Source organism: Pelodiscus sinensis, chromosome 2 (genome assembly GCF_052426305.1).
Source record: "Pelodiscus sinensis isolate ZL-2025 chromosome 2, ASM5242630v1, whole genome shotgun sequence".
Lineage (NCBI taxonomy): Eukaryota > Metazoa > Chordata > Testudines > Trionychidae > Pelodiscus > Pelodiscus sinensis.
Genome location: NC_143053.1, coordinates 26,660,873 through 26,686,296, shown reverse-complemented (window position 1 = coordinate 26,686,296; position 25,424 = coordinate 26,660,873). Strand labels below are relative to the sequence as shown.

Sequence of the window (25,424 nt, the reverse complement as noted above, 5' to 3'; positions counted from 1 at the left end):
TTCCTTTTAATACCACAACAATTCACACAAGCCCTTGGATCTCAGAGGTAAGAGATGAAGAGATATGGAAAAATCATTGACAGTAAGAGGTCTTCCATAAGCTTTTACACAGATGACATACAGGGGTCTTGTAATAGCTAAAACACTATGCAAGACATGGAAAAGACATAGTGATATCTTCAGAAGAGAATCGGCAATTCAGGACGTGTCAAGGAGACAAAGAGATAAAAGAAAAATATTTACCAAACCCCATCCATAATTAATGACAGGTTCAGCATCAGCATCAGCAATGGGACCTTTAAATAACTCTGAGATAGCAAACACATAACTGCTCAAATCATCTTGAAAATGGGCACATTAGGTTCCTCCTCAAATTGTTCCTCCTCCATGTCCAGGCTCCAGAAAAAGACTCATTATGGTGTAGGGAAGAATTGGTTCAGAGGTATGTGCCTGCTCCCGTTGACTTCATAGAGGCAGCAGCAGAGGGGGAGGAGGTAGCAGGGCACTGCAGAGTCAGTGCTGGGGGAAACTGGCTTTTAAGCTCCTGCGTCATCGTCCCCACCTCTGATAAGTCTAGGCTTAGTGGTTAATTGTATAGCTGACTACGCATTGACATCCCTAGTAAATAGCAAGGTCCCCCAGGGATCTGTACCGGGACCAGTGCTGTTCAACATATTCATGCATTAATGATCTTTTAAAAGGGGGTCAGCAGTGAGATGGCAAAGAATGTAGGTAATGCAAAATTACTCAATATAGTTAAATCCAAAGCAGACTGCAGAGTAAAAAAGGGATTGCACAAAATTGGATGGTTGGGCAACAAAATAAGAGCTGAAATTCAATGTTGATAAATGTAAAGTAATGCAAATTGGCAAACACAGTGCCAGTGATACATATATAAGCTGATGGAGTCTAAATTAGCTGTTACCATTCAAAAAAGAGATTTTAGAGTCACTGTTGATACTTCTCTGGAACCATCCACTTAAAATACAGCAGCAGTCAAAAAAGCTAACTACAATGTTAGGAACCATTAGGAAAGGGATAGATAATAAGAAAGTATCACAATGCTACTAGATGCAGCCATTGTACTCCCACACCTTGAATACTGTGTATCTCCCCATCTCAAAAAAGACATGCTACAATTGGAAAAGGTACAGAGAAGAGCAACAAAAATGATCAGGGGTATGGAACAGATTCCATATGAGAAGAGATTAAAAAGATTAGGATTGTCCAGATTAGACAAGAGACAACGATGGGAGAGGGGGTATGATAGAGGTCTATAAAATCATGAACAGCATGTAGAATGTGAGTAAGGAAGTATTAATTTCACTTTCTTGTAACAAAAGAACCAAAGATAACCAGATAAAATTAATAGGCAGCAAGATTAAAATAAACCAAAGGAAGTACTTCTTCACATAACACGCAGTCAACCTCATGGATACAACCCCATGCTCTGGGTCTCCCTAAATCTTGTACAGCCAGATCCTGGAACTGGAAGACAGTGGATGGATCACTTCATAATTGTCATGTTCTGTTCATTCCATGTTAATTATCTGCAATTCAGTATACCAGGCTAGATGGACCATTTGTTTGACCGAATATGGTGATCCTTATGTTCTTATGAGGAAACAGCTGTTAAAACTAGAATACTTAAGGAGCTGATTGAGGAGATATGTGAAACATTAGCTATTATCTTTTAAAAAATCACAGAAGACAGGACAGATTCCAGAATACTGGAAAAGGGCACATATATAGTGTTCTTCAATAAAATAAGGGCAACTTAGGGAATTATAGACCAGTCAGCTTAACATTTGTACCAGGAAAGATAATGGAGCAAATAATTAAGGAATTCATTTGCAAACATCTGAAAGATAATCTCTCTGTATATTTTAGAAATGTGCATCTGTCTGTCTTTCTATCTGTCCATTTATGAATGTTTGTTTGTAAAAGCTAAAAACATGAAATTTGCTATGCAGATTGCTCCTGCTATAACTTAAGACAAGGTCAGGGTTTGGTTGTGCCAGGATAATGGGATGTGCCTGGAATTCAATTGTTTTTCATAAAATGGAAAGTGAAGGGTATAGAGGAGGGACAGTTATACTGCAAAATGACAATGGAGGGGGGCAGCAACAGGTCAGAGATGGGGACTGGGACAGCTTCAACCCCATTGGGCCAGCAGAGGGCAGGGTGGAGAAAGGGACAGCTATCTACTATATATTTGAGAGAGTTTGTCTTTTTGTGTGTGTGTGTGTCTGTCCCCCAGTCAGGGGACATGCATCCCTCCCCTTGCTGTGTCCACTGGTGTTGCAGCAGCCATGGAAGGGTGTTTCTCACATGGCCCCAAGCTGCTGCTGTGAAAGAGTGCTGGGGTTGTCCTCTCTCCCCTGGGCAGCCTGTATATTGAACCCCACAGCCAGAACAAATCTCATTTGGTTAAGGACCCAAGCAACACTGTAGCCATAACATCACCAATGGATGGAGTGCATGTGTACTTCAGAGTGTTCTAACAGCAATGTTAGATCAAAATATTGTTGTAGATCTATGTTAGATGAAAATATAGTTGTAGTCCACAGACAGTGTGTCATCTGGGCTTAGGCCCTTTGAAGCATGAGGGAGTTTAACCCTTAAACAGGGCTGTTGACAGTAGTGGCAAAGAGGCAGCTGACCCAGGGCCCTGCGTTTCAAAAGGGTCTGAGGCTCCAGGCCACCACTCCCATTATCACAACAGCAGCAGTAGTTAGAACCCTGCATGGCAGGGTGGTGCACAGGGCAGCAGGGGAGAAAGATAGCAAGGTGATATATAACAGTCGGCAGGGATTTGTCAAGAACAAATCTAATCAAACCAACCCAACAGCTTTTTTTTGACAGAGTGGCAAGCCATGTTGATTGGGAGAAAGCAGTAAATATGGTATATCTAAATTTTAGTAAAGCTTTTGATACAGTTCCACATGGTCTTCTCATTAACAAACGAGGGAATACAACCTAGATGGAGTTACTATTAGGTAAGTACACTCCTGGTTGGATAACCATTTTCAGAGAGCAGTTATCAATGGTTCACTGTCATGCTGTAAGGGCATAATAAGGGGATTCTGCAGGGATCAGTTCTGGGACTGGTTCTGTTCAATATCTTTATCAACAATTCAGATTATGGCATCTAGAGTATGCTTATAAAGTCTGTGGATGATACGAAGCTGGGAGTGATTGCAAGTGCTTTGGAGTATAGGATCAAAAAATCAAAACGATCTAGACAAACTGGAGAAATGATCTGAGGTAAGCAGGATGAAATTCAATAAGAACAAATGCAAAGTATTCCCTTAGGAACAAACAATCCATACACACATACAACATGGAAAATGACTGCCTACGAATGAATACTGTGGAAAAAGATTTAGGGGTAATAGTGGACCAGAAGCTAAATATGAGTCAGCAGCATGACACTGTTGTGAATAAAGCAAACACATTTTGGAATATCTTAGCAGGAGTGTTGTAAATTAGACATGAGAAATAATTCTTCTGCTGTACTGAGCACTCATTAGGCCTCAACTGGAATATTATGTTCAGTGCTGGACATCACATTTCAGGAAAGATCTGGACAAACTGGAAAAAATCCAAAGAACAAGAACAATGACTGAAGGTCTAGAAAACATAAACTATGAGGGAAGATTGAAAGAAGTGGGTTTGTTTAGTCTGGAAAAGAAAAGATTGAGTGGGAGACATAACAACTTTCAAGTACCTAAAAGGTTGTTTTACGGACGGAGGAAAATTATTCTTCATAACCTCTGATAGGACAAGCAGCAATGGGCTTAAATTGTAGTAAGGGAGCTTAGGTTGGACATAAGAAAAAACTTCCTGACTGGGTATTTAAACACTGTAATAAATGTGTTAGAGAGGTTGTGGAATCTCCATCATTGGAAAGATTTAAGAGCAGGTTAGAAAAACACTTGTCAGGGATGGTCTATGGTGTTCGGTCCAGCCATGGGTGCATGGGACTGGATTCACTGACCTTTTAGAGGTCCCGTCCAGTTCTATGATTCTATGAAAATATGCAGGTAATGTGTGACTCTTCCTCTTTATAGCTCATGTAGCAACACTATGATCAGAATCCAAACTTTCTATAGCAAAGTAAGTATGTTTAAAAACAGACAGGCAGACAGACAAAAAACAACTGTAGCAAAGAAACACTTAATTGGAAAATAAAAATACAGACGGCTGGCTTTTGTAAAACATATTATTTTGTACACAGCTTGCACACCATTAAACATTTACACACCTGGACTGTGTCTACACTGGGCCACTTATTCTGGAAAATCAGCCGCTTTTCCGGAATAAGCTGCGAGCTGTCTACACTGGCTCTTGAATTTCCGGAAAAGCAACGATGCTCTACTGTACAAAATCAGCCGCTATTCCGGAAAAACTATTCTGCTCCCACTCGGGCATAAGTCCTTATTCCGGAACACCCAGAAAAGGGCCAGTGTAGACAGCCCAGTAGTCTTTTCTGGAAAAAAAGCCCCGATTGCGAAAATGGCGTCTACATTGGCCACAGACGCTTTTCCGGAAAAAGGGCTTTTCCGGAAAAGCAGCCTGCCAATGTAGACGCTCCTTTTCTGGAAAAACTGAAAACGGAATAGTATTCCGTTTTAAGCATTTCCGGAAATTCATGCCAGTGTAGACACAGCCATATTGTCTGTACACTACAGATGGCTGAAATACCTCCTCCCAACACACACCAAAAAATCCACTGCTTAGTGTGGATTGTTATTAAACACCTCTTCTTCCTGACAATGACTTGCAGAACAATTTTTTTATTATATCTCTGATAAGCTTTGGATCTGTATTGGAACTGAACTGGAAGATACAAAAGGCTGAAAGCTGAAGAAAGTAACGGACTTGAAGGTGCTAGCAATTTATAGAAAACATTTCACTTAGGAGACCTGCAAACCTATATGCCATATTCATATTCTTCCCTTGGTTTTTTTTCTCCTCCTTAGGACAAAAATGGAAATGAAATCCAATGCCCACACTTTGTATTCACAGCAGGATATATGATATGAATGTCTTCTTTAAGATGACTGCTGCTCAGTGCTCCAGAGGAAGGGCAGTCTTTCTCACTTCTATGATCTTTGCCAATGTTCCCTGAAGGAAAATTCCTTCAAAACCCCAGATCTAGAGATCAGTCTTTCCCTCTGTGTGAGAGAGAAAATTGCTACAAGCAAGTGTCCAATGAAATTTGTAATATGAATTAATGATTGCAGTCATGAATCATCCGTTGGTTGTTCTATTTTCTTGAATCCCATTAAAGTGGGCTTTTGCCAGTAATTGTTGGGGCAGAGAGCTATTAAACTACATGGTGAAAAGGAAAACTCTGGAGAGATCCTTCGTTCTGTAATTTCCACATAAATAAAAATTCTTTTTCTTTTTCACCCCACAGTTGGTTGCTGTTGAGATAATTTTGGTATTATAATCAGATTATGGTTTCCAGAGGGAAATAATGACAAGACATTATACGCTTATTACACATTCTGATACATCAGCTATATGATTTATATTGAAAACGTTGGGAATTGTATATCTTGTGTTAGGTGATGGGCTGTAGCAATGACACCTTCCTATCGATTCTGCAAGTTGTGAACTAACTTCTGCAGATCACATTCACCAGGGACTTTATTTAGGAGGACAGAGGAAAGGACCTACTGTTTTTAATAAACTGTTTTCTCCTTTTTAAAAAATTTCATCTTGTCTTCCCATTCTGCTATCTTCTCCTGTAGTTCATGAACACTGGATCAAATTGAGAAGCACATAGTTTTTATACGTTTCATGGGGAGGTGACAATAGCAGTTATTTTACTCTTTCATACATCACTATATTTCTTTTTTTAACCATTTATCAGCAAGTCTCCATGATGGAGGCTTTTTTTCAAGATTACTTTCTATAAAGTCTCCCACTTGAATACGATCAAAAAATTTGAAGTCCCTATAAGCCTAAATAATATATCTGCAGCTGCCAAACTAGATAAATATACCATTTCATACCACACTAACACTCTCATCCAACAAGACAACTGAATACATTTTCATGTCCATCATAAAGTCATGTTAGTTGAAAGAATACATAGTTTTGGTTATACTATTAAGTATGTAAATTATAAAACATAGCTTACACAAACAGATAAAAATACCAAATGCCAGGATCCTCTCCATCTGCACTAAAATAAAGCACATTGACAAAGGATCCCTTTTTCTTGCTTTTGTAAATACGTTTTAGAGTTGTGGCCTCCTTAACTTCATTGAGAACTGGCTTTTACAGAGAGCACTAAACAGTGGCCTATTCAGAAAATAAACTGTTCCCAGCTTAGACATGGATGCAGCTTGTGATTTTAGAACATACTGATTTTGTGAAAGCCACTTCAAAAGATTGGCTGCCAATTCTCAGAGTGAAAAATAGCTGTTAGGTCAGATCCTCATTTGGTGTAAATCAGTGCAGCTCTACTGACTTCAGTTTGTACTTCAGCTGAAAATCTGCCTTGTCCTGTAGCCAAGGAAAGAGATGCCTAACAACAGTAAAACTTCCGTACTTGTTTAGTGCTGGGGCTCAAAACTGTGTAACTCAGTTGTTATGTTATATGATATCCATGTCTTCAATGATGTGTGGCACTCACTTCACGGAACTTCATTTGATTGCCATTCACTCCCCTTATTCCTTGTTCATCCCTCTCTCCTGAAAAGCAGACTTTACAAAATCAAAAATACAGTGTTCTAGACTGTATGTTTCTATCCCTTAGCAGGAAACCATACTGCCTGTAGGGCATCAACAAGCAGTTGGCACTTAAATGGGAACTGGATTCATTCTGAAATTTTGACAATTGCATCCACTGTTACAGTGGTTCACTTTCAGATCCCCACAAATCAACAGTATAGCCACTTGGGAACAAAGACTACTCTATCTGAAGCAAAAGCTGTTTTGGCTCTGCTGAGATTTCTTGATTAACATGATAGGTCTTCTAGGTGCAAAGCCAGACTAGTGATCTTCTACAAGGCTTTGTAGTATGGAAGGTTGGATTTTTTTCCAGACAAAAGGAGGTTTGCTGCTTTTAAAACTGTTTTTAAAAACACAGTGGAGCTTTGCTAAAATTTGTTTCTTTCCAATACCTATTTTAATGTTCACAACATATAAAGTCTTCTCATCTTCCTGGTTCTCTAATCAGAAATTTAGAAAGGAAATTCCAGGACTAAAACCGTTTGATTGAGAGTCAGCCCCACCTGTCAGAGGCTGTTATCTGAATTCATAAATACAGTTTGCATTTCAATGTTTCTTGCTTTTGTATCAGCGTGGATAGAACTGCACATCCTAATAAGTATGTATGTATCTGTCAGTCCCAATATATCAGACACACAAGGTGGGTGAGGTAATAACCTTTATTAGACTAACTTTTGTAGGTGAGAGACAAGTTTTTAACTGCTTCCCCCCTCCCCCAGTCAGTCAGGTCCTTGCACTGAACCCAGCCCACAGCCTCTGACAAGTTGGGCTGATTAATCACCTGTGAAGCTGTGCTGCCTCACAGCTTAGCAGGAACACTGGTCTTGACCCCAAAAGGAGTTGTGTTGGGGGGCGGGGAAGTTGCAAGATTATTATTGAGGAAGTTGTGGAACCTCACTTACCTTCTTCTGTGCTGCTGCTGGCAGTGATGCTGCCATCACATCTGAGCAGAGTGGCAGCTGCAGGCCAGGAGCCAGCTCTGAAGGCAGAGCCCTGCCAACTGCAATGCAGAAGCAAGGAAGTCATCTATGATGTTGTCAGCCTTACTTTTGCACTATTGCCTGGAGAGCTGAACCCTTGGTCAGTAGCCATTAGTTTCTAGCTACCAGGCCCTGAAGGCACCAGTGCAGAAATAAGGATGGCTTGGTATGGTAACAGCCCTGCCAATGGACAAAGTTGGGGGAGGGGGAGTGCCTGGGACTCAGTGATTCAAAAGGTCCTGGGGCTCTCAGTTGTTATGCTGCAGCCCTTTAAATTGCCACCAGAGCCCTGGATGTCACACTGGAGGTGGCATTGAAGAGCTGGTGGGGGCAGGTTAGCCATCATATCCTTCCCCTTCTGGAGCAGGGAACAGTCCTCCCTCCCCCCCCCCCCCAAGATACAGCTCCCTGTGAGATAATGCTACCTTTATTTTTGCACTGCTGCTAGCAGGGCACTACCTTCACAGCTGACCAGCTGAACAACTGCCATGGCTCTTAGGATGGCCAGCTCTGAAGGAAGCACAGAGGTAAGGATGGCACTGCTTCAATCTCCCCCTTTAATCTTATGACACCTCACAATTTCCTTTTGTTGCAGCCCCAGATTTGAGAAATGCTGGTCTCCTCAGTGAAATTTGTATAGTATAAGATAAAAGCACACAAAATACCTCATTTCAAGGGGAAAGACCAGATTTCCATGATGTATTTGTGATGGCCATGAATTTTGGAGGTCCCTAATTATATTCAGTCTTCATAATAGAGAGAAACACTGGTAATTTACCTTTTTTCTGCAGTATTTTCATTTTCTATTGTGCAGAAAAGCTTTTACCTTAATTGCTTTTTGGTTTCAGTTTCTCTACAAGGTTCAGAGACAATATTTTCTTCATTTAGACTAGTTCATTCAAAGTTGAAAAACTGAATATGAGGTTTTTTTTAAAAAGAGAAATACTTATCTACACCCTCTAGTCAAGTAACAATAACCAGGATGAGATGTATTAATTCTAAAAACCTGAAGGACATAGAGACAGATTTTTAAAAGCCAGATAGCCACCTAATTCCTATTGATGTAAATGGCAGTTAGACACCTAATCTATTTAGGCAATTTTGAAAATCCCATTAGGCATCTATCTGCATCTATAGGCACCTGAACACCTTTGATAATCCAGCTCATAAAAGTCAATCCATTAAATCACTAACTACAATTGATACTTTCTTTGCATAATAAGCTTTAAATAAAAAACATATTTTGATAAAGTTACATTTCTGAATATGTGTGTGTGTGTGTGTGTGTGTGTGTATATATATATACACACACACACACACACATACATACACACACACACACACAGAGCTTGACAATGTAGTTAATTAGAAATGCTAGCCTTGTATATTTTAATTGAATTCTATATCCATGCAAAATGTAAGTTGGCACAAATCTATAATAAAAAAAATATAATCTAGCAAATAAGAAGTGCGTAATTCAACATTTCTTAACAATAAAAAACATTACAAACTTAGGAATCTGAATAATGTAAAGCTATGTATTGATGCTATTGGGCATAGGCTTGATTAGCAAAAAGAAGTACCACATTTAGAGTGAAGGGTAGATTTGGTTACAAATCAACATGCTTTAAAGGTTATGACAAAAAATGAGAATTAACCTTTATTTAGGAAATAACTAACAAAATATATATTGAAAACAAGTTAAAAATCCATTATATTAAATCAAGGTCTCCTGCTTGCAAATTTAAATCATGATTAAAATTAGTAATTAAAATCAATATTCCTTGGTTCGTAATCACCTTATATTTTTTAATGAAAATCTCATTGACTTTATCATTTAGTCATTCCATAATCCATTTACAAAAATGCCATTTTTCTATTGTAATGTGGGTAAATTAACTTAATATAAACATCCTTTGGGTGAAGGAACAACTCTTCACAAAAGCCAAAACCAGTGCTTCTCAGTTTTGAAAAACTACTTTCAGATTTTCATAAAAAAATATAAGCACTCTCTTTTTATCCATTAATTACATTGTTCTACTGGTACAGAATATAATGTTACTGAAATTGAAATAGTTTTAATGTAAAGTTGTATGCAGTATCCCTTATTTATTCAGCATGCAAATTTCAAAGGAAGATGAGGATTTTCAAAATAAAGACTTGAATCCAAACTAAAAAAATGCATTTTTCCAAAAAGATTTCTTCTTGTATGAGAGAAAGTATATGTTCTACTAAGAATATAAAAATATTTAATCTTTGTTCTTGTGAAATCCTGGGCCTGATCAGAGACATCTAGTCACACTGAACAGTTTTCAATAATCTATGTTATTTTTGGTATGTTGATTACAGATCTTTTGGGAGAAGTCTTATAAAAACTCTCAGGTCTGTAGGAACAACAGATAACATTGTCTCAAAAGTTGATGACCAGTTTTTTACTAATTAACTAACTCACTCATGTAGAAAACAAAAAGAAAAAGAGAACTTCAATGTGTGTCTCAACAGAAGACTGTTTTGCACAGCATCACCGGGACTGACCAGTGGCATGGGGGGGGGGGGGGAGTTGGCCCCGGGCGCCATGCTATGGGAGCGCCAATTTAGTCTCCCTCCACTACACCGGTCATCCCTCAGCTTGCTTGCTCCTCCTCTGCCTGCCACCGCCGCCAGCTGGAACCTCTTCCACTCCTCTCCGCCTCAAGCCCAACTCTCCTCCGTTTCTGCCAGCAGGTTAGTGCATGTGTGTGTGGGGGGGAGGGCAGCCTCAAACTGGAGGGGCAAGGGAAGAATGGGTACAAACTTCCCCCCACCTGCCAGGGTCGGACTCAGCTCTGCACCAGGTTCGTGGCCCTGCTGCATGACTGGGGGAGGAGGGTGGAGTTGCAAATTTTGCCTTTGTCCCTGGGAGCATAACACCTTCACTATGCCTCTGACTGTGACAAGTCAAAGAGCATTTGTTTGTGTCTTTCTTCCTCAAGGTAGGCAAAAGCACTTTGTGCAATAATGAATTTGATATTTGCTGCATACTTATCATGGAGGACAATGGAGAGGACGGTGTAAATTCCTAATACTTGTGTGGGACTCTGAAAACAGTTTCAGAATGTACTGAATACTTCTGTTAAATTCAATGGGAGATAATGATGCTTAGATCCTTGCAAGAGATGCTTAGATACTTAGGGAATGCCGTCAAGCTGTTGTAATTCTCCCCGGCCCCCAATCATTTTTAGAAGTTCCATGGAATGTTTAAATTTCACAGGCATAGTCACCAGAAAATGATACCAGGAACCTAATCTTATTGTCTTATTTGAAGGATGATCCCTTTAAGAGCTCAATTTACAGCCATCTAAACAGAATAAATATGTTCCATCATATACATTCCATGTATTTTGGTGGCGTCTGAGAGCATCCCATGGGACTTGGTGTTCAGCAGGTTAAAAATAAGGACTCAATTAAGGCAATTTTTTAAATAGAAGGAAAATGTAGATGATTTATTTAAAAGCTTGTATTTTTCAAAAATACAATGTTACTTTAAGAAGTTATATTTATTTTGGATTTCTTAAGAAAGGACTTGTTAAAATTTTCCCATTGAATTATTTTCGTAATTTTTTTAAAAATAGGAATCCCATCAAGTGCGTTTTTTTCTTCATTCCTATAAACTCTTACTTTTTCGTAACAAAAAAATGGCTATAGTCAGTTTGGTTGTAAATAACATTGTCTTCTAGTTTTCAAACCTTAAGCATTAATTTAGCTGTGCCAAAACAGAGCACTATTCCACATTTCTCTGTTTTATCTTTTTTTTTTTTTTTTTTTGTAAGATTTATTGAGAAGTAATTCTATTCCAGGTTTATCCTATTTTCTGGCTCATCTAGGTTCAGTCTCTTTCAATATTCACTCAGTTCTGTCAATCTGAAGACTGAGCTTCATTTGGTGATTCTCTCTTTTTTGTTGGGTTTTATGAGAAGCAACCCCGTTTCAGGCACAGCACTTTTTCTTGGCCCAACCAAACTCTTGCATTGCTTTAAGTTATTATCAGAGGAAGCTGTATATTGAATGTGATGGTCCTAGTTTTTACATTTAGGAGTTCTTGATCGAACAGACAAACAGAAAAACTTTCTAAAATATACAGTAGATTGAGGTTCATGGACCAGTATTAGGAGTGATTAGAACATCAGAATAGAAGCCAGGCTATCTGAGGTTTAGTTCTAGATCTGCCACCAATTTAATCCACAACTTCAGCCATGTCACTTCAACCTCAGTTTACGCATCTGTCTTGTAGTGCTGATCTCTGTTGTGAGTCTTAGATAATTAATGTAAGTCCTACTTCATCCTAGATGCCTGTAAACATTTGCCTATATCACAAAACCAGTCATTAACATTGCATGATTGGCAGTTCCTGCTTAAGCAAAGAAAGGGCCAGATTGATGCTAGTCAGAACTGAAGTGTATTGCTGAGCTATGTGCAGTAGCTCATATAGCACCTCCCTCCCCCACCAGCATATTAGGCCATGACAATTAAGCCTGCATAATTGTGTCCGTTTTTGTCACTAACAAAAATAGCAATGACTTGCCAATACACTCTCCATATTTCAAAACAGTTTATTTTAAGATACTATTGTTATTGTAATGTAATATGTCCAGTCCTATTCCCAATCAAGTCACTGTTAAAAAACCATCTCTTCTTTAATGGTGATAGAAATGTAACCGTGTTAGTCTGGTGTAGCTGAAACAAAAAACAGGACTATGTAGCACTTTAAAGACTAACAAGATGGTTTATTAGGTGATGAGATTTCGTGGGCCAGATCTGAGGAAGTGGGTCTGGCCCACGAAAGCTCATCACCTAATAAACCATCTTGTTAGTCTTTAAAGTGCTACATAGTCCTGTTTTTTGTTTCTTCTTTAATGGGAGTGGGATTAGGGCCATAAATACAGTTGTCTGCTGTGAAACATCACATACGTAGTGTTTCCCAGTATTCTGGTTTATTATAACTCTATATATTCAGATAATGTACATGATCATAGGTCTTTTCAATACCAAGATTTGCAGAATTAGGTTCCTAAAGTTAAGTTTCTAATTCATATGTAGAGATCTCTACCCATTCGCTTTGCTGAGTGCTACCTTGCATTTAGCAATTTTCAAGATCAGGTCAGTTAGGTGTCTAAATTTAAAAATTCACTTTCAAAAAAAATATTTTATCATATTCTCTTAGTATTTCAGAATAACTATCAGGTTAATCCACAGTTTTACATTTGCCACCATCTGTATTTGCACTCAAATAACAAAGGTATACTACAAAGAGTACAAAATCACTTCCACTGCCCATTAAGGAAACTAGAATTAATTCCAATGATCTGCACTCAAGCATCTTTAATTAAAAGATCATAAGCATATAAGTGGCTTTGATTTCATCTAATGTCCTCCTCAATTATTTATTGTATTCACCTTCTCCCATCTGTGCACATTTTTCCACTAGAGGAATATAAAATATAAATCCTGTTGCATTTTCGGTCTTGTCAACTGCTGCACAAATGCTTTTAACCCCTTATTCATCATCAGCATATCTATGCTACCCCAAAGTAAGGCTAATGTGAACTGTAAATACATCACACGATCAAAAAGAAGGAATAAAACAGACACACAAAGATAGTTTATTTTTTGAAATCCTCGCTAAAATCTATATACTTGAAGGCTATGTACTCATACAATAATTTTATAAGCAGTTTAAAACAAGACTCTGTAGCTCAGCTTAGCTCTTCTATGGCTTATCTCTGCATTAGATCAATTCCTCTTGTGAACGTATGCAGTATTTATTCACATTGCACTTCCCACTGTACCTCAAAATACCCCAGAGAGAGAAGAAAGGCAGCAAACTCATGACCCACAGTTGACAGCAGACCTGGCCAGTCACACAGATGGATGATAAGGCCAGGTATATACCGGGAGTTAAGGTCAAATTTAGATGCATTATGTCAATTTTCTAAACAAGCAGTCCACATCACCAAGCCTGTTCCGTTGACTTTAAGGACCATTAAACTTCTGTATTCCTGCTTTCATATGCAATAATGCTAAATTGAATTGTACATGATTGACTTTACAATAGTGCATATGCAGCGCTGTGCAAATTTGAATTTCATTTCCTGTGTGGCCAGCATGATGAGCACTACACCTGAGCAGCACGCCTGGTCATGAATTTCATGAGTTCCCAGGGTCGCAAATGAGTACCAACATGGGGCATGCAGGAGATCCTGAACGCAGAACTACGAACTAGCAAAAGAAATGCAGATATCTATGCCAAGATCGCAAAGGGCATGAAGGTGAAAGGGTATTCCAGAGAAGCCCAACTATGCTGAGTGAAAATAAAAGAGCTGAGACAGTCATACCAAAAGACAAATGAAGGAAATGGATGATCTGGAGCACTGCCACAAACATGCTGCTCCTATGATCAGCTGCATGCAAACCTTGGGGGGACCCAACCAACTTCCTTAGCCGGTCTGCAGATTCCTCCCAAGACACTTTTCAGGCAGCTTCAGGCAGCAGTGTGGACAGTGTGGATGACGAAGACATAGTGGACACTTAAAACTGTGACCCTGTACAGTCTTTAGACAGACCTTCCTTTTAGTCTAGAAGACTAGGTTTTCCCTCTTACGCTCACAAATATTATGGAGCACACAGCAGGCTGCCACCAAAATGGGAATGTTTCATTCACTGAGGTCTAACCTAGTCAGCAGACAACAAGACCTTTGCCTTTAAACGTCCAAAAGCACATTCTACCACCATTCTGTACTTGCTCAACCTGTAGTTGAACTGTTCCTTACTGCAGTCCAGGCTGCTTGTGTACGATTTCATGACCCATGAGAGCAAGGGGTAGGCTGGGTCACCAAGGATCACTATTGGCATTTCAATGTCTCTGATGGTAATTTTCCAGTCTGGGGAAAACGTTCTGGCTTGCAGCTTGCCAAAGAAGCCGGAATTCCTAAAGATGAGTATGTCATGCAACTTCCTGGACCATCCCATATTGATGTTGATGAAATGGCCCTTGTGACCCACCGGTGCCTGCAGCACCATTAAGATGTACCCCTGCAGTTTATGTACTCCTTCACAAGGGGGATGAGTGCCAAGGTGGGGATGTGTATTCAATCCATTGTCCCACCACAGTTAAAGAAACCCAATGCAGCAAAGCCTTCCAGTTTATCCTCCATGTTTCCCAGATTCACTACCCTCTGTAGCAGAAGGTGCCTGGGCTACTTGGATCACATCAGCCCCCACCACTGTAGATTTCCCCACTTTGAATTCATTCCCTACTGAATGGTAGCTCTCTGGCATGGCAAGATTCACTTCTACATTTTTAAAGTGGACCTCATTCTGGTAGTCTTGTGCTTCAGTGTGGGGAAAAATAATTTGCAAACTTCCACGAAAGTGGCCTTATGCTTACAGAAGTTTTGCAGCCATTGCTGATCATCCCATAGCTGCATCACCAATGGTTTCACCAGTCTGTGCTTGTCTGACAGCTCCAGAACTGGAGTACCACTGTTTCCAGAAAAGTGAATGCTGGTAATATTTGGCAGTCACTCAACTCAAGTGCTTCACAGAAGTGTATGTTCATGGCCTCCCAAGATTCATACTCGTTCTGATGGACCTTGGATATGCTTTGGACATATTCCAACATTAAGCACATCATGGTTAATATCATTATCATAATGCTTTGATGCTCAACAGGATTCATTATGGATGCCATGCTTATGATGCTATGGTGTCTGTGCAGATAACCAAGGGAAAAAGGGGCACAAAAAGACTGTTCGCCCCTGCACTCAAGCAAGGAGGGAGAGAGGAAATGAGTGCATTATGGGATGCGATGGTAACCACCCTATAGGGGACATGCTACTTTGCACTATGTTGAATTATTGCACATAGTGGAGCCCTGCACCTTTGACTTTACAAAATCAGGTGCTAAAAAGTCAACCTTAATAAATTCAACCTTATCTCTCTTTGTAGACATGGCCTAAGAAACATCCAATAAAGGGGTGCAGCAATGTACATACTCTTCTTTGCTACCTAGTAAACTCCGGGGGGGGGGGGGGGGGGGGGCACTCTACCCTATGCCTTAAAGACTCAAGTGAACTCTGAATTTCACACTGCAGAAAATGTTTATTATAGCTAATGTAACATGAAGTTACCCATTGTGTGCAACTCATGTTCTAAATTAAATTGATTTTAAAAACAATTCTGTTTTGTAACTCAGTGTTCCATTATCTGTTCTAATAAAGGAGACAGAGATAGCTATATCATTATAGAGATAACTATATAGTTAATAACTATATAGTTGAAAACTGTACTTCTGTATAATTACCTGATTTTCTTCACAAGTCATTCTCAAACTTTGTATTACATTTATAAGAACATATATTTTTCCACATTACAGAGTGATTCATTATTGCAAATTTCCATCTCCAAAGAATATAAAATTATTCTAACCAGTAATCAGCTTCACAGTTCTGTAAAGTCTAATCCTGGACCACAATATATGTTTTGTCTATCTCTAAAGATCTCTGAAAACCCTTCCTAAGTAAAGACAGAGTTCTAAAACATACTATGTTCCAAGAGCAAAAACAGCTCACCACAGTATTTATTATAAACAAATCTCCTACTGAAGATGGAAAATCAATATGTATGCACAAACAAAAGTGTTCCATGGAAAATGTTAAACAGACAAGTTAGCTCCTTTTCATTATAGATTGAACGATGGTTTATTTTATTTAATTTTCCCCCTCTTCCTCTTTGGTATGTATAATTTTATAATAATTTTCTCTGCACAGGAGCCGAAAAAAAAAAAACCTCTGAAAAGGGTGGGATGTTCAAATACTAGTTTCCTCCAGATGCAGAGCATATGAAGATTTGCTGCTATGATTTTGTTTATTTGTTTTACCAAAAAAAGAAGTCATAGAAATTAATGTTTCTATAATTGTTTTAGTCAATTTCTGGTTGTATCAAAAGCTGAAGATGAAACTCAGCTAGATCAAGTAATCACACGGAGGAATCCTCAGTTTATAGGAATAATTAGAATTTTTGTTTCACTTTTCATCACAGGATCAAAATGAAAGGATTAATTTTGTGTCATAATACAAGATCATACAAGACCATTTAGTTTTGTTAGAGGGAAAGAAGGCAAAGACAAAATTATTTCTTTCATAGTACTTATAACTGTACCAAAAGTTTCCTCATAAAGATAGGGAATATATTTGCCAATAGAGTGAATGATTGACAACTGTTTACATATCCTATTTACACCATTTATTTGTTTAATCAAGTTCATACAAAACTTTCTCAAATACTAGAAATCCTCCTACAGACTGATGTAATTCACCAAAGAGATGCACAGTGAGTGGGTTCCTCCTGAAACTGGACCCTCTTTTTCCAGTCCCACTCAGGAACAGACACTGATTCTAGGCCAAACAAAGACACCAACTCCTTCTTCCTTTCGTATGGGTTAGGTATGTAAGCGACTAGTCAACTATCCGATAAGAATAAATTTATCGGATAGTCAACTAGTCCCTTGACAAATCGCTCCCCCCTGCTTGCTGCCTCTATCAGAGGTAGCAATCAGGGGGCAGCAGGAGCCGATGCTAGGGGGAGCCAACTTAAAAGCTGGTTCCCCCTAGCACCCACTCCACAAGGGGCAGAGGAGGCAGAGGGTTAGTGGGGACCAGGTGCAAGCCAAGAATAAGCTTATTCCCAGGTCCCAGACAACGCACCTCTGCTTTTTAAATGTATTAAGAGCCTACTGGTTCTTAATACATGTAAAAGGTTGGTGCACAGCCGGGGGGACCTGGCACAAGCTGGGAATCAGCTGTCCTGATTAACGCTGCATCCCCTACCGGCTCTTCATACATTTGAACGGCAGACCTGCTGCAGGGTTAGCTCCTGGGGCCAGGAACTAACCCCTCTGCGGTTACCCCACTTATCAACTTATCAATGAAAATTCCATCTAGGCAATTAGTAGATTAAACTAAATTTAACATCTCTAATATGGGTGAGTGGAAAGCAGTTCCATCCATAGGATAGTTTGAGGCAGCTGCTTTGGGGGGAGGGGAGGAGCACACTTCAGGGGAACATGGAAGTGCAGGTCTAAGGGCAGCCCAGGGTATTGGGGGCCTGGCACTGACAGCTGGGTTTCGGCCTGTCCTTGCACTCACTAGTGGCGGGAGGAAATGGAGTGACCTGGCCGCAGCCAGGATAGAAATAAAGTAGAGAAACTCAACAAAGATAAGAAAGAAAGTGAGAATGCTTCTGAAACAGTACCAGCATCCATGGCAAACAGAACCACCTCATCTATATTGCTTAAGTTTCTCTAGTTTCTCTTAGTTTCTCTAAGTTTCTTTAGTACACTATGAGACCCAGTGTCTTTACTGTGAATAAACCACCCCCTTGGTGGGGTAAGTAGAGAACTTGTTGAAACATGTTCCAAAAAATCACCTATGTTTCTGTGATGCTCACTGCTTTTCTCGTGATGAGCCTGCATCTTTCTGTAATCAGCCCTGACAAAAGCCAGTTCCCTACAAATGAATGCAGTGAATAAACTTAGGTTACCACATTCCCTCCCCTTCCCTACTCTATTGTTCCAGATGAGAGTGGTGATACATGCATCACATCATGTGCCTGTTACTTATCTTGTGATCCTCAAATGAAAATGCCTATTGCTCACAGCTTACTGCAACTGTGGAACTACTTTTCTTTGGACAATTTCCTGAATGAGTTGTTTCCCCAAATGCTGCAACAATAACATCTTTGTAAACAGACTGTTTAAAACAACAGATAATTTAAGAAATACAACCAGAACTATTATCATGACAGGAAACTGGCTCAACAAGATTAGAGGGACACTCCTTCAAACCGCCGATTTTAAAATATTTTATAATTCAGCAAGCACTTTGCATTGATACCCAACATTCATGTTTCATGAGCTATGTTTCATATTGGCATGTCAGTTATTATTTCATAGATAGGCAGGTATCAATTTGTTACAACAGTACAATTAATGTTATTTTCTGACTTTGCTTTGTTAAAACCTAATCTTGTATTCTCCCTGCCCTCAGATTTACATGTGCTACCAGAGCCACTCTGCAGGTTGCAAAGTATATCTTCTGAGACCAGTGCAATCCTTTTCTGCAAGGAATAATGGCTTGTGCAGCTATGCACTGAAGAACTAATTAATGCTGATCCAGGTCCTGTTGTATTTCATAACCTAAGCTCTCCCCTCTCCTACACTGATGTGCAGGGAGACCCTATGGGAACACGATCTGGAACACAGAAATGATATGGATCTCTGCACAGGCTCTCTCAATCCTTTCCCTCTTCCCACTATAGGACCACACAGGTTCCACTTGGTTAGCATGCTCTGCTGAGGAAGAAGGAGCAGGATTAGTTCCTATCCCTACCAAAAAGATAAACAAAAGTGTTTGGCTGAAAAGTAATTCTGTGTTAAAGATCTAACAGACAAATATAGAGTTACCATAAGCAAAAACTCATGCTGATTCCTAAATTAAATGCTAAGTTCTATAATAAAATATAATTTTACATCTCTCTCTCCCTGGAACTTTCACAGTCTTTCCCCCCCAAAAAACATATTCTATCGTTTCATTAACAAAGCAAGAGAACTCATGCTGGGGCATCTCATTCTGGAACACTAGAGTTAACAATGGAACTGTGAACTCCAGTGTCCATGGCAACAGTAGCTAATTCTTCTTTCCAATCATGGTGGCAATTCTCTCCCATGGCTTGAATCAGTTACAAAACAAAATACTCTCAAAGACCTTTCTGAGCCAATAGCCTTGCAGCTAATCTGCTAATAGGAAATAATCTGCAGCTAATATACACATTCCAGGGCAGCAGTGTGTTTTCTTAATACTTTGTTTCATGGGCCTCTTTCCAAAGAAAGCATAGTAAAGAATAGAAAACAGACATTCATTAAAAATAGTATAATACTACCTGGCTACTATTAATGCATAAAACTTGCTGTAACTTGCACGGCTCTTAAATGGTTTGCTAAAATTGAGTGGAAAGGCCGAATGCAAAGAAATTAGATCAAAGAAACATGCAGTGCTAGTTAACAAAAAGATCACACGAAAAATCAGGCTTGAAATAGTTTCCACATTTCTTTCTACTTGCTGGACTTTCATTAAGGAATCTGGTAATCAAATTGCCATGGTAATAAGTAAGTATACCTGTAATAGACTGTTTAGACAGACACAGTGTAAACAAAATAGAACATGAATAGATGCATGCACACTGAAATCAGTACAAAGATCACATCTCCCCTGTGTTTGAACTCCATCTGTTGCAAAGGAGCATGGCAGGGCAATGCTGCTCTGTTCTTGTCTTCTGGGGAAATTAAAACAGCAAGTGCAACCCACACACCTGCTTGATATAGTTTGCTGTCCCATCCCACACACCTGCTTGATATAGTTTGCTGTCCCATGTAGTGGCACCTAGACTACTTGCAGAAAGAAAGAATGAATTTGATCTCTAGCCTTAACTGAAGTCCAGCTGGCTTTTAGTTCAAGCTGTAGATGCTCATGCACTAAGCTCCAGAGATTCGCTATTTGGTTCTGGCTGTTGGTGTAACACAAGCAGAAATCCAAATCTGGATAGTCAGATTCCCAGTGGTACTGGATCGTTTTTCATTTTATGTCGCTTCTGTATTTGCTAATAATAACATGGTGGGAGAATGGGGACATTGGGCAACAAGTTAAAACTCCCTGATTTTGCATTGGTCAGCTTCACCACTGGCTGCTTTACTTTACCTCATTAGAGTAAAGTTTCTAAAAGACCTAATGCTAGTGGTGGGTCAGCGGGGCAGAGCTCCATCCCATCCCCAATACATCAGTGTTGGGAGACTGATGAAGGAGGGGAGCAACATCAAGCTTTAGAGTAGCAAGTAGTTAAACTCTTGCAGTCAGATTGAGCCACAATCTTGCCATATTTTTGTGGGACAAAGCAGCCAGAGTGCAACTGATGGCATGTCCACACTGTAAATGTAAGTTGACATATATAGTAGGTCAACTTACAGCCACTGCTGTAATTACTACTGTGCTTCATGTCCACACTGGCCTTGTGTCAGAGCTGAACATCCTCATCAGGAGCACTTCCACTAATGCAAGGTGGCCTGGGGAGAAGGGGGAGGTGAGCCACAGCTCTCAGTACCAAACACAGCTCCTCTCCAGTAAGCTGGGCCCCTGAGCCATGCGAGAAGTCCAGCTGCCCCTCCTCAGGTCCCCACTCCCAGTCAGGAACAAGACAGACAACCAGACACCAGGCACAGATCTCCCTGCTGGGAGCCTTATGTCAACCTAATGGTACAATGTAGACCAGGCCTAAGAATCTTGTCCATCGTGTGCATGTATGAATGTGTGAAATTATTATTATTTGTATGTGGTGGGAACCTCAGTCCTGGACCCAGTGCAATAAGCAACTTACAGGCTGGGTGTGGTTCTCCAGGGTTAACCCCCAGCCGACTGCTAGATGCTTTACTTACTTGTGCACCTCCAGCTATGGCCACTCATAACTCCCGCTGGCCACAGTTTGCTGTTCCCGAACACGGGGGGTATGTCTACACTACCCTCCTAGTTCGAACTAGGAGGGTAATGTATGCATACCGCACTTGCTAATGAAGCCCGGGATTTGAATTTCCCGGGCTTCATTAGCATAAGCGGGGAGCCGCCATTTTTAAATCCCCGCTGCTTCGAACCCCGTGTCGCGCGGCTACACGGGGCTCGAACTAGGTAGTTCGGACTAGGGGTCCTATTCCGAACTACCGTTACTCCTCGTGAAACGAGGAGTACCGGTAGTTCGGAATAGGCACCCTAGTCCGAACTACCTAGTTCGAGCCCCGTGTAGCCGCGCGACACGGGGTTCGAAGCAGCGGGGATTTAAAAATGGCGGCTCCCCGCTTATGCTAATGAAGCCCGGGAAATTCAAATCCCGGGCTTCATTAGCAAGTGCGGTATGCATACATTACCCCGCTAGTTCGAACTAGCGGGGTAGTGTAGACATACCCTGGGAGCTGTGGAAAGTGGTACAAGCCAGGACACTGCTTCCCACAGCTCCCATTGGCCAGGAATGGTGATCCACAGCCAACAAGAGCTGTGAGCGGCCATACCTGCATATGTGCAGTTAAATGAAATGTCTGGCAGCCCACCAGGGCTAACCCTCCTGAACCTCATCCAGCCCACAGTTTCCTTATTGCCTACCCCTGCCCTAAGTGTATATGCCCTAGTCAGCTGGGGTTCCAGTTGCAGTGATGGTTAATTTTCCCATATATTTCAATTTCATCCTTTTCTTTTCAGTTACTGGTCACTTGGTGAAACTTTCACAAATTAGCCTGAAATTATATGGATCTAGTTTGTGTCCAAGGATGAATAATCATTAAAATAATTTTTAAAGTTTTATTGAAAAATTCTCATCTCCATATTAATTACAAATAGGGTGTGTGTTTTTTTGAAATCCTGTCATTGAAAAATAAACTTCTCCATTATGAAACAATTCTTGCAACTTTTTAAATTTTTAAAACAGCTTTGGCACTAATATGGTGCTATGTAGAGGGTAGATAGCTAAAATGTAGTAGGTAAACATTCTTCAATGAAGCAATACACCTTTGAGTGTTTCAGTGACATTGAGTTGGCCAAGTCATGAGACTTTGAAATGGCATTTCCCAAAAGCAAAAACTACAAAGGGATATGATTTTAGCATGTTTTACCATCATTCAGTGAACAATATCTTACCATCATTCACCGCATATCTTGAAAGTAGGTTTTAGACTATACATATTTTAAGCGTATATATCATTTCCAAGTAATCAACGTGTGCAAGACACAATGCATATTATTAAATAAGGTTCTATATGAGCATATTTACCTATTTTTTATTTCTTTTGAGTGGTTGAGGGGGTGTATACTATTGCATGCTTTACAATTCTTTTTCAATTGTGGTACCCAGGATTAATCTCGTCCTCATCTAAAATGACTTTTATCATTTGAATTATATAATACATGGAGGGTGGGATATTCAGTAGTGCTCAATACTGGCCTAACTTGGCTCCCTTGGCATCACTCGTAACTCTCTCCCCATCAATTCCAAAAGGAACAGAGCAGAGGCACCAACCAAGCCCAAGGGGGTGCTTGGCCCCTGCTATGCCCCAGACCCTATTCCCACTCCACATCTTCCCACAAGCCCTCACCTCTGCCCCACATCTTCCTACCTACCATCCCATTCCATCCTCTCCCCTACCTCTTCCTGTCCCTACTCTTTCCCCTCCCCACAACACCTCCTGCACACTGCTGAATACCTGATTGCACCAGGTGGGAAATGCTGGGAGGGAAGGGTAGGAGCTGATCTCCTGGGCTACCTGTCAGTGCCTATGCTGAGTACTTTTGAAACTTCCTCCCAAAGACTGTACAGAGGTCTAATGATGAAGAACTATAGTTTGGCTTAAGTTTGCTCTGCCAAACCAGAGTTTGCCTCTTCTCTCAATTCTACTACTTGTTTTTTTGGAACACTTGGGATGTTTTTGCTTTAAAGAAAAGCCACAAATAAACACAAAAGAAGAAATACCTTTTCATCTCCCTCCAAGCTTTCCCCAGCTCAGGGTAGAGATGGTTTGGCACAGTAGTGTGTCTGACTCCACATTTCAGTCCCTGTATTATACCTGTCTCAATGAGAAAACAGACGTCTTGAGTACTGACTGCTCCAAGTCTTTACTCAGTAGACGCACTGAATGAATATATATTTTTCTTAATTAAAAAAAGGGAAAAATCAAAAAGATGTAAAATAGGAGCTGAAATCATTAAAGTTAAAGAATTCTCATCACCTAAGATCCTTTTTTGATTCTCTTTAAATCAGTTTTATAATTTGAGTTGTCATGACAACATGATGCAACACTTTATTACCATGACAATCTGACACAACTTGCAAAAACAGTAAGTGGTGTTTTTACTCTGTTTTTCGATTGCTCCCACGGAAACAAGCTGTTATTTACTTTGGTGACGAAAGCCATACTATACCATAATGGAGCCAATGTTAAAAAATTAGACCATATAATGATGGAAACTGGAACGCAAAAGGTATGTGAATGTGATTATTCTCTATAAACCATACTTTTCCACCCTTTGCTACAACAACCCAGCTCATTTCTACCTGTGAATTAAAATGTATTCTTCCTCAACATAAAGAGTGCTGATCCTTGCTGGATCACAAGAGGGCACTGTCATAACATGGCCCATTTTCATAACAGAAGTTACAGGATATATTTTCATGCTAATTCTCGTTACAGCATTTACACAGTCTGCAATTAAATTGAATAGCCTTGTAGCTTGGGAAAATACCACAGAAACACTACAGTAGTATTAAACAACAAAAAGGGGAACTACTCAAAAATAAAGGACCTAGTTAAACAAATTAAAAGAAACAATTAACAAGAGTGAAATGCCTGCAAACTGCATGTAAACTTTTAAAAAACACTGCAACAGAGATTTAAACTAAGCCTGGTCTATATTAGGGCTTTATTTCAAAATAGCCCTCCTGTTAGGTCAAATTTATAAGCAGAACATCCACAGTACCAATCCCATTATTTCGAAATAAGGAGCCACTTATTTAAAAATCTGTACTCCTGCTTTTCTAGGGGAATAATGCTAATTTTTAAAAAAAACCTTAAAAAACAACAAATATACTAATAGCACCTTAAAGACTAAGAAAACATGTAGATGGTATCATGAGCTTTCATGAACACAACCCACTTCTTCAGAAATAGTGATAGTGTGGACATGCTGGTGCTGTTATTTTGCAATAACTACTCCCCAAAGTAATTCGAAGAAATAACCCCCTCAGTGCTTCCTGGGGCTCTAAGTCAAGGTAGCATATCTGTATGGACTAATTTTTAGGCTTCCCCTAGCTATTTCGATTTTGTAAAACTGGCAGTTAGTAAGTCAAATTTAGTTATTTCAAAATAGTTTCCTAGAGTAGACATGGCCTAAATGTATATAAAAAAAAAGTGAGGACAAGAAAAATACCACAATGGTTTAACAAAAGAATAAAAGAGTTAGAGACAAAAAGACAATCTTAAAGACAGCTCCCCCGCAAGTTAAAATCTACCAAGGAAAACAAAAAGGAGCATAACCTTTGGCAGGTCAAGTGTGAAAGTACAACTAGACCCTCTCCTCTCCTCTCCCCGCCCTACCCAAAAAAGAAAAAATCAGAAGAGCAAGTAGCAAAAGAGTCAAAAACTAACAGCATTTATTTAAGTACATCAGAAGCAGGAAGTCTGCCCCAAAATCAGTGGACCACTGGATGATCTAGGAGGTGGCTAAAGCCAAATATGTCACTAGGTATGTGAACAACTAGTCGAGTATCTGATCCAATGCTTATTGGATAGTTGACATGCTAGTCAACTAGTTGCTCCCCCCCACCCACCTTGCTGCCTCTATCAGAAAGAGATGGGATGTGTGGCCCCTGCCATCCTGGGTTGCCCTTGAGAAGCAGCCAGTGGCTGTCCCCACCCCATGACCTAAGTCCCCAACCCCACCCCCGAACTCTCGCTCGCACCCCCTTGTCCTGACTCCTGCACCCCCACCCCATGCCCTGAGCCTCTTCTGACCCCCAACCCCAACTCCTGCATCAGCCACACCTCTCGCCTCCTGCCCTGAGCCTTCCATATCC

At 40.1% G+C, this 25,424-nt stretch overlaps 1 protein-coding gene and 1 long non-coding RNA gene across 8 annotated transcripts in view; one reads left to right on the top strand and one right to left on the bottom strand.

Moving 5' to 3' along the window:
• The window catches only part of TRPS1 (transcriptional repressor GATA binding 1), a 283,229-nt gene that overhangs the window by 60,891 nt on the left and 196,914 nt on the right, over window positions 1–25,424 (bottom strand). The gene's annotated exons all lie outside the window — the stretch shown is intronic.
• Window positions 23,701–25,424, top strand: part of LOC149525242 (uncharacterized) — a 37,186-nt gene continuing 35,462 nt past the window's right edge. Inside the window, exon 1 of the long non-coding RNA XR_016348692.1 lies at window positions 23,701–23,833. This is a non-coding gene — a long non-coding RNA (uncharacterized LOC149525242). The remainder of the gene's footprint in view (window positions 23,834–25,424) is intronic.